A 9,612-nucleotide genomic window follows, 5' to 3' on the forward strand; every position below is an offset into this window, starting at 1 on the left:
TGAACATAGCAAACTGTAACACCAAAGAAAAAAAAAGGCCCAAATATTCGGCAAGTAGGAGTTCCAACTCGTCCGAAATCAGTCACTAAAGGTAGTTCAATTATAAAGCGATTGAGAAGGTATGCCCATGTCAAATTTACATGGCAGCATCAACGTCAATATCCTGTTCAAAGTGAATGTTCATGACAGCAAAAAAAGTTTCTCGTTTACTAGACATGTTACCCGTAAGTAAGTCCGGCTAAGTATGTCCGGCTTCACTCGGCGTGCGCGTAGAGTACTAAAATATCGCTCGCATTCTGCAGAGGGTCGGAGGTTATTGGCAGGGTGCAGAGGATACGTAACAACTTGTGAGTGTTGCATTCAGCTAGAGATTTAACCACGTTGTCAGGAGCTCAACGTGTGCGTCCTGAGGCCATGGGAGGTCATCAGCATAAGACTGAAGTGCATCTTAAAGCTAATCGAGTTCTTGAGAGACGACCAGCTTTGGAAAAAGCAGAGGCAGAGCAGAGAAGACAGTGTTTTGTCATTTTCAAGGCTGAAACAAATGTCCGTCTGGGTACTTGAGCTAAGTGCTCTAGTGAGGAAACCGCAAGGGCCTTCTCGTAATACATCTTTAGGCGTTATGGCCTCCACGTTATTGCGGTGCTCCTGTTGGCCTGCCTACTCTCCTTGAAATACAAGGCTCGATGCCGAATTTCCTTTCAGGATTAGCAGCTTTCTCAAACAATTGTGGAAACTGGCAAATTGCGAACATTAACTCGCTTTACTTTCGCCATCCCAGTTCCATGGAGAGCTGCTGTACTGGTTTTGGACTGAACAGTTGGTCATGAGAGATGGCCTCAAGTGTCTCAAGGGACGATAGAAGGTAACATACCAAGAAAAGCCTCACTGAAATGCTTCATGTGGTTCGTCCCATCTTGTACGGCAAAAACTCAACAAAAATGTTAATTTTGCATTGGGAGCCTCCTTTTCTGTGACTGCGCGCAAAAGCTGGTTTTATTAAGAGGGGAAGAGGGGGGGGGGGGGGGGTTCCGGAACCCCTGGACCCCTGCGCTGGGTAAGCCACTGTGTATCATTTGACCCTGCTAACACTGCTGCTTTTAAATGATAGTTTTCAGTAGGACTTCTTTAACAAATCACATCAGTAACTTCCTTAAATTCGGAAGGTCGTTCTATGTTATTTAATGCAATGTTGATATAGATTGAACAGTAATTAGTACGCTCGAGGGCGCAAGCCTGTTGGTGATTTTCACCGTAAGAAAGACGACACAAATGTTTCTGTTCCAGTCACTTTTGTTACGCTAAATACTCCAACTGCATTGTAAGCCGATCGAAATGGACAGAATTTATTTGTAAGATGGTATAATAGAGTCCAAAACTATATTACTTGAAACATTACATCAAATGGAATACGGCATTTTATCATGGTGGAATTGTCGTTTTCGAATGGCCACCACTTTCGGGTGGGCCGCTACTTTTTTTTAGGAGGGGGGGAGGGGGGTACTTTTGGACTTCAATAGGAGGATTAACAATTAACGCTACTTTCGGAATTCTACGGTAGTTAGGCTTCCATTTAGGAAAAAAGGACATACATTGCTTTGTATTTTGGTCTGCTTTTCTCTGCATATTCATAAATATTCATAAACCATGCACAAATGACTTCTATGTTAGTAGGAATCACCCTTGAATACGAATTCGAATGCACGACGATTTCTGCCATCAGCTTTTCCCGTCCATTTTAAACTAAAGCGACCCTTAACTTTCTTAGACACCTAACGAAATAGGCATATTATAAATTTACGCAATGGTGGTCATATGAACTTCCGCTTACTTGTGTATTGAGGCTTTTGCGAAGAAAGCGGCAGTTGTTAAGTGAGGGAGAGAGATGATATGATATTGATGACGATAATACCTTATTTACCCACAAGAAGTTCCACTGTTTTGTCTTAATCGGGCGAGCATTAACATTACAACTGTGTAGTTCAAAGGCATTCTATGAAGAGTGTAGATATATATGTATTTACAAAAAAGACATCACGGATAACTGTGTAAGGCCTAACAGATCATTTGTAAGCCCTCATTTAAGTGAAGTTTGACATCTGTTTCAGAGACTGGGACTCGGAGGTCATTCTTTCCGGCTTAGGGTCGTTTCACATCTTAAGTCCGAGGTGTACAAACAAACAATTTCTTGTCAATAATTCGAATATTGTATTCCGTATTTATTGCAAGTTTGAAGAGTTTTTAGGGGACAGTGCATAACTGTTATTCTGAATTCTATACATCATGAACGCTTAGTGATTGAAACGTCATTTTACGAGCATGTAAAATTGAGTAGATATATAGGGAAGGTTTGTATCGGGAGAACACTGACAGGACATGTTCCTTCATTTTTTTCTGTACAGGTTTCCTCAGCCACTGGCGTGTTTCCCACTCTACATTAAAATGTTTTTTTTGTTTCTGATGTGTTCTAAAACATATAGGAAAACAGGGAGTTAAAATGCTTTCTAAAAAAATTGGTATGTTTTCAATATATACGATTTTGTAAACAAAACGTGATGAAAGTAAACGAAATATTTAAATCTCGAACGTTCTGTTTTTCCTCCCTTTCCAAAGAAAATGAAAAATGGAAACGTGTGTTTGTGGGTGTTTTTTTTTTTTTTTTTTTTTTGGGGGGGGGGGGGGGGGTGGCTGTTGTAGAACGTCAAAACTTTTGGCCACACCTTTTCCACAAAGTAGATCAAGGTGATTTAACCATCAATACCATTGGTTCTCTCTGGACGGTCGCTCAACTGGAGAAGCGTTTACTTGTAGTAGAGTAGCCAACCCAACCGAAAAAAAAATGGCCTATTCGAGTTTTTTTTCTGCCGAATACTCTAATAAAATTCTCGTAACAGTTATTTATAATTTTTCCACCACCAATTTATGATAAAAGCCGGTTAGTTTCTAAACCAACAGCTCCCGGTTGCCATACAGTCAAGCTTATCGTCAAGCATTATAAATACCCGCGCAAAAGTAAACGCAAAGTATACGGAAATGAACTTTAAAACAAATAACTCAAACCCCGAGACGTTTAGTCAATCTTCCCTTGGAAATTCCACACTAAATTGCAAAAAATTATACCCTCACAGCACCACATAACGATATACCGCAAATATCGAAGCATTTCCCGCCCTCCCTCGAACCAAGAATCAGAGGGAGGGGGGGGGGGGGGTACAAACCTGCCCTGTGCACGCAGCAAAACTTGCACGCATGTTATTCCTCTGTTTTTATACGAAGCTCGTATTGCAAAAATCCCATAGCAATAGCACATTTTTATTAATTTGTTTATAATTCCGCACGCCTGTGGATATGTAGCCTTCTCTGCAACTGAGCAACTTGTTGGACCTCACTGGCTCTTAGGCTTCCTCACTGTCAATGCGTAGCCTAACTGGGCGTACTACCTTTGCAACCGTAAACATAACAACTGGGGATGAGCGACTGTCTTGAAACAGGAAGCCCAATACTACAGCCAGTGAGCAATAATACCCTCAAGGAAGCTCTAGCTTCATAGGCACATGTATGTTCTCTGGAATAGGCAAAAAGGCCATAAGCTGAACAAGTTAAATTACCAACATCGCTCACATAATTCTTCTAGTAAAATGTGTGCAACAAAAGTCGGCAAGCAAAGACTTGGCTTTGTGAGAGATCTTCCATAGTATTGTTAGATGATAAAATTGCCAATGATGAAAAATATTTACAGCGCAATTATTTGAGGTTAAAATAGTTAAAGGAATTTTATTTGGTGTTTGGACTCATTACAAATTATATTTCGGTTTTGGGAATATCACAGAAAAAGACCAGTTAACTAGTTATGCATCTCTCTAGAAATAATACCTTGTAGTTCGACTTAGTTATTCTTAATGTATGATTAACGCATAAATTCTCCTGTCATGAATTCGGTATGAGCAGCTGTACGTTTCCGCGGAAACACTTGTGATCGTAAAAATATTTTCAATTAAGTTTCCTACAAAAGATAACATCTTGTTTACCTTACTTTTTATAAGTTTTTCCTCAACTTGACCTTTCGACGGTTTATTCCAGGAAATTGTTACTGTTCTTATTTTTAGTCAATTTTGGTAGATTTTCTGAGGTTCTTTTACCGAATTCATGGTAGTTGGTGTTCATTTTAAAGAGGAATATATCTTAATAATAATATCGGTTATTTTAGGGTCAGTTTCGAAAGTAAATACTATGGTGTTAGGGTAATTGTGAAGATAAATATCCATTTTTGTAATTCTGCTATTAGCCACGTACTGGATGTATAATTCGAGCTTTAAATTTATTTTGACCACGTACTCATTTAATTTATGGAAACTTTTAACCAATCACTTTCGATGAAGAAGGCTAACACCTTCATTCAACTTTTACTGTTTTTCAGATTATCTTTGTGAAACCTTATTGTATAAGTCCGAACTTTGTAATTTTTATATTGGTCTCCCTGTTTTGTATTGACTGGACAGCTCAAGTTTCATGATGATATTTCTCTAGAAAGATGTCTTTGACTTGGTTAATAGATCGAAGGCACGGATGCAAATAAGTTTCTTGCAGCCAATCACAGAAGGCTTGCGTAAGATTTAGTTTGCGTTAAGCGGATGGTTGTCGAGCCATCTAGTTTTAGTAGAGAAGTGATTGTTGAGCAGAGTAAGCTGAACTTATGTCAGACTAATAAAGAAGAGCAACTGAAGAAGCTATTGGATCTTTGTTGCAGTGAACCCAGCTAATTCCCCGTAATAGGTTCTTTCAGCAGTATGACTAAGAGAGGATGAGCTATGAGCCATGTTTCGACACGCACACCTTAAGTAAAGACAAATTGCATATTCACTATATCAGCTCGTATACTTTATTCACGAGTTAGCCACACTGAGGCATCCTTGGATTTTTTAAGTAGGCTAAATAAACGTTGCATTTGTTGTATTTATATTAGAATAGCAATTGTTAACAAAAGTTCTATCATCCTGTCAATATTTGCCATTCTCCTGGCCATTCCCAAGTAATATTCTCCGAAATTCGTCATTCCACGTTCCTCTCCTTCAAGCGAAGACAAACCTGGGAAGGTTATTAAGCAAGGGAAAACTTATCTTTGTCTTTGCGACCACTCTCGTAAGCCACGACCAGCTGTAGTTATGACCACCATTGCAAAACCCAGTTCGAATTGTCACTGTTAAGCTGTCTCTATAGCTAATCAAAAGAAAGCCTAAGCGACCGCGACCACTTTTTGAAATTACCAACCGCGTCTTTTCCTTTGTTTTTTAGTCTTCGTAAGCCGACCAGTTAAAGATTTTGATACGTATTACGGCAACTCGTTAATAAAAGTATTTTTACTGGCTTAAGAACATAACTTATACTTTCCTAAAATTTCAACATGCTTCCTTTATGACGCCAAAAACCAAAGAAATCGGTTAATGTTCGCGTTACTTGTACTACATTACAGGTAGAAATTACATTGTAAGCTCTTCTTGCTAACACTCTCGTAAGCGACCATCATTGTGAGACCCCGTTTGGATTTTCACTTAAACTTAGTAAATCAAAAGCTCATAGGCAATTTACTCTTTTTGTATTATGTAATGTAGATATATACTTTAAGGGGTGTATCTTATTTTTTCTGTACTGCTTTTGTATATAAGTTCAAAAAAAAAAATCACGTTTGTAGTGAAATGTAAGTAATTACGCGTAAGTTATATTGTTATCTATATAATGTGAGTATTGTATTACGAGTAAAAGTGTAAGTACAGTAGGTTATTGTAAGTACTGTAACGTGTGTGGTTGAAAAAAGAAAAGTCAAAAGCTTTCGTAAGCGACCACTCAAAGATTCTGATACGTCTTAAATAAAAGTAAACTCTTCGTGATCACATTTACAGAAATATAGTACTGCCTAATGATGTTCGTCGGCAGATAAAGATCTTGAAATAAAATTCAAGATGATTTACCGCTCTGGTTAGTGACCAGCTTCTATTGTTTCAGCCTTTGGTCGCTAACGATCGCGAGTTTGCATGTAAGCGAACAGCTCTCCTCGTGACGTTACTGGAAACCGATAATCGGAAATTCAATCGATCAATCGATATTAATCGATAAAATTAGTTAATTGGTATCGATTGGTATCGGCCAATCGATGACCAATCGATAACCACGCAAAACCGTTCATCGATTGCTATCAATTGGCTTAGCAACTTTGAACAGACGTCACGCACGCTACCTGTTAGATCATCCGCCATTTTTAGGAAACACCGCTTACTACTATGATGAAAAAGAGGAACGTCTTTTTTATCTTTTGCTGCATATTTTATTTCTTTAAGACGCAATTGGCGCCTTTATAGATTTTTTAGCTTGTATGTATGTGATCCTTGTTCTAAGTACGATTAGCCTCGAAATTATAAGGCTTGGTATTGCTGCTTTTTTCAGTTTCATTATTTTGCAGCAACTCATGCCGCTGCTGTTGGTAATTTCATTGTTTGCAAAAGTACAACTTCTGTTACCAGAATTTTTCGGTGAAGGCACGATGTAACCACTTTCCGTTTTTTGACGTGTATAGATTGGCCCATGGAACAAACTTTAATTTGAATTTGTAAAAAAAATAAAATGAAATAATGACCGGATTCCTGTGGACGGGGCATTAACGTTAAAGAAAGAGAAGAGAGTATTGTTTTCCTGTTAACATTAAATTGAAATGTGTTTATAATCACTGCGTACAAAGTTGTGCTTTTTATGCGTCGATTCCGGTTCCGTCAATCTGCATCCAATCGGTACCAATTTACCTATCGATTGGTATTGATAATCGATACCAGTCGATAACCACACGAATCTTCGCCATCAATTGGTCATCTATTATCAGTATCAACCGATTATCGATTTCATCGATTGGATACCCCGGGTCTTACTAATCTCGTTTTTTCGGTCCGCATCTAAAAGGCTTCAGGAATTAATAAACATGATAACCAGAGCTGGTAAGGAGTCTTATAATCGCCGTTTATAAGGAGTCTTATAATCGCGGTGTGTTAGGAGTCTTATAATCGCCGTTTATAAGGCGTCTTAAAATCGCCGTTTATAAGGCGTCTTAAAATCGCAGTTTATAAGGCGTCTTAAAATCGCGGTTTGTAAGGAGTCTTATAATCGCGGTTTATAAGGCGTCTTAAAATCGCCGTTCATAAGGCGTCTTATAAGCGCCGTTTTTAAGGCGTATTATAATCGCGGTTTATAAGGCGTCTTAAAATCGCCGTTCATAAGGCGTCTTAAAAGCGCCGTTTTTAAGGCGTATTATAATCGCGGTTTATAAGGCGTCTTAAAATTGCGGTTTATAAGGCGTCTTAAAATCGCGGTTTATAAGGCGTCTTAAAATCGCAGTTTATAAGGCGTCTTAAAATCGCCGTTTATAAGGAGTCTTATAAGCGCCGTTTGTAAGATGTCTTATAATCGCGGTTTATAAGGCGTCTTATAATCGCGGTTTATAAGGCGTCTTAAAATCGCGATTTATAAGGCGTCTTAAAATCGCCGTTTATAAGGCGTCTTAAAATCGCAGTATATAAGGCGTCTTAAAATCGCGGTTTGTAAGGAGTCTTATAATCGCGGTTTATAAGGCGTCTTAAAATCGCCGTTCATAAGGCGTCTTATAAGCGCCGTTTTTAAGGCGTATTATAATCGTGGTTTATAAGGCGTCTTAAAATCGCAGTTTATAAGGCGTCTTAAAATCGCGGTTTATAAGGCGTCTTAAAATTGCGGTTTATAAGGCTTCTTAAAATCGCGGTTTATAAGGCGTCTCAAAATCGCAGTTTATAAGGCGTCTTAAAATCGCCGTTTATAAGGAGTCTTATAATCGCCGTTTGTAAGATGTCTTATAATCGCGGTTTATAAGGCGTCTTAAAATCGCCGTTCATAAGGCGTCTTATAAGCGCCGTTTATAAGGCGTATTATAATCGCCGTTTATATAATCGCGGTTTTTAAGGAGTCTTAAAATCGCGGTTTGTAAGGAGTCTTATAATCCCTGTTCATGTGGCGTCTTATAATCGCCGTTTATAAGGCGTCTTAAAATCGCGGGTTATAAGGAGTCTTACAATCGCAGTTTGTAAGGAGTCTTATAATCCCTGTTCATAAGGCGTCTTATAATCGCGGTTTGTAAGGAGTCTTATAATCCCTGTTCATAAGGCGTCTTATAATCGCCGTTTATAAGGCGTCTTAAAATCGCGGGTTATAAGGAGTCTTATAATCGCAGTTTGTAAGGAGTCTTATAATCACTGTTCATAAGGCGTCTTATAATCGCGGTTTATAAGGAGTCTTACATTCGCGGTTTGTAAGGAGTCTTATAATCCCTGTTCATATGGCGTCTTATAATCGCGGTTTGTAAGGCGTCTTGAAATCGCGGTTTATAAGGAGTCGTATAATCACGGTTTGTAAGGAGTCTTATAATCGCCGTTTATAAGGAGTCTTATAATCGCCGTTTGTAATATGTCTTATAATCGCCGCTTATAAAAATCAAGGACTCTTACAATTCACGTTTATAAGGAATGTTCGTAGCCATTAACTTTTATAAGGTCTTTTTTCAGTTATGTATTTATATAGGGTTGTTTGTTGGCACTGAGTTATATACGGTGGTCATTTGTTATATTACTAGCCCTTTTTATATAAGGGTCTGTGCCCAGCTACTGATAATGATCCGGTTTTTGCAACGATTTGTTAGTCTGAAACGTTTTTTCTCTAAAGAACAATATTGTTGTTGGTTCGTATTCTCGAAGTCAGTTTAACTCGAACTTCAATTTGAACATGTGCATGTTCACAGTGTGGCAGTCAATCACTACTGCAACCTCGAGCGCATTCTATAATCTTGACTGATACTAGTTTCATACTCTAAACAACATGTTATGTCTCAGTCGCCAAAGAAATGTCTAGTATTAGCTGTAAAAAATATTTTAAAAGACTTTCCGAGAAACGAACCGTCGTGTTCTTTTGAGTTAGAACGAAAATTGCTTTTCACGCCAATTTGATCAAGGTTGACATCTTGTTCTCGGCGCAGCTTAATTAGTTTCAGTAGGAAGAGTGAACCAGTGGTTAATTTTGCTTTGCTGATAAGGAAAATAAGTCAAAACAGCCACATGTGAAGAAAAAGATGGTAAAGGGCTGAAAATGCTTCCATTAGCTAAATAGGGTGACTCAACGTTAATTCACTGGCGCGGTTTGTTTTGGGCTGACCGCTCATTTTGCCCCGTTTAACTTAAATGTTATCTAGTGTTTCCGTGAGACAATCATGTTGTAAAACATGCTATGGCTTTTAAGAGGACAAACGCAACGGCGAGTGAATTTTTAAGGTGATTGACTCAGAAAATCGGGTGAAATGGTGAACAAAATGTAAAAAAGGAAAAAAAAACATGCCTAATTCTGCCTCACGATGGCGTAATAAAATGTAGCATTGATGTGATTTAATGTGAATGTAGGTGATGAAGCCTTGCCGTGAAGGGCGCTTTAATAGTTGTAAGTACGTTTCGATCGAATGCAGGCCAGGCAGGTACAGTGTATGTTTTGGTGGAAAAAGCGCTTCTTTTCAGACAACTGTTCAGAGTCCCCACATGACCTGAATAAAAACTTTCC

At 38.5% G+C, this 9,612-nt stretch overlaps 1 protein-coding gene across 1 annotated transcript in view; it reads right to left on the minus strand.

Annotated features, from left to right (window-relative positions):
- Positions 1 to 9,612, minus strand: part of LOC146454077 (proto-oncogene tyrosine-protein kinase receptor Ret-like) — a 118,970-nt gene that overhangs the window by 68,839 nt on the left and 40,519 nt on the right. The gene's annotated exons all lie outside the window — the stretch shown is intronic.

Source organism: Pavona decussata, unplaced genomic scaffold (genome assembly GCF_977016875.1).
Source record: "Pavona decussata unplaced genomic scaffold, jaPavDecu1.1 SCAFFOLD_315, whole genome shotgun sequence".
NCBI lineage: Eukaryota > Metazoa > Cnidaria > Anthozoa > Scleractinia > Agariciidae > Pavona > Pavona decussata.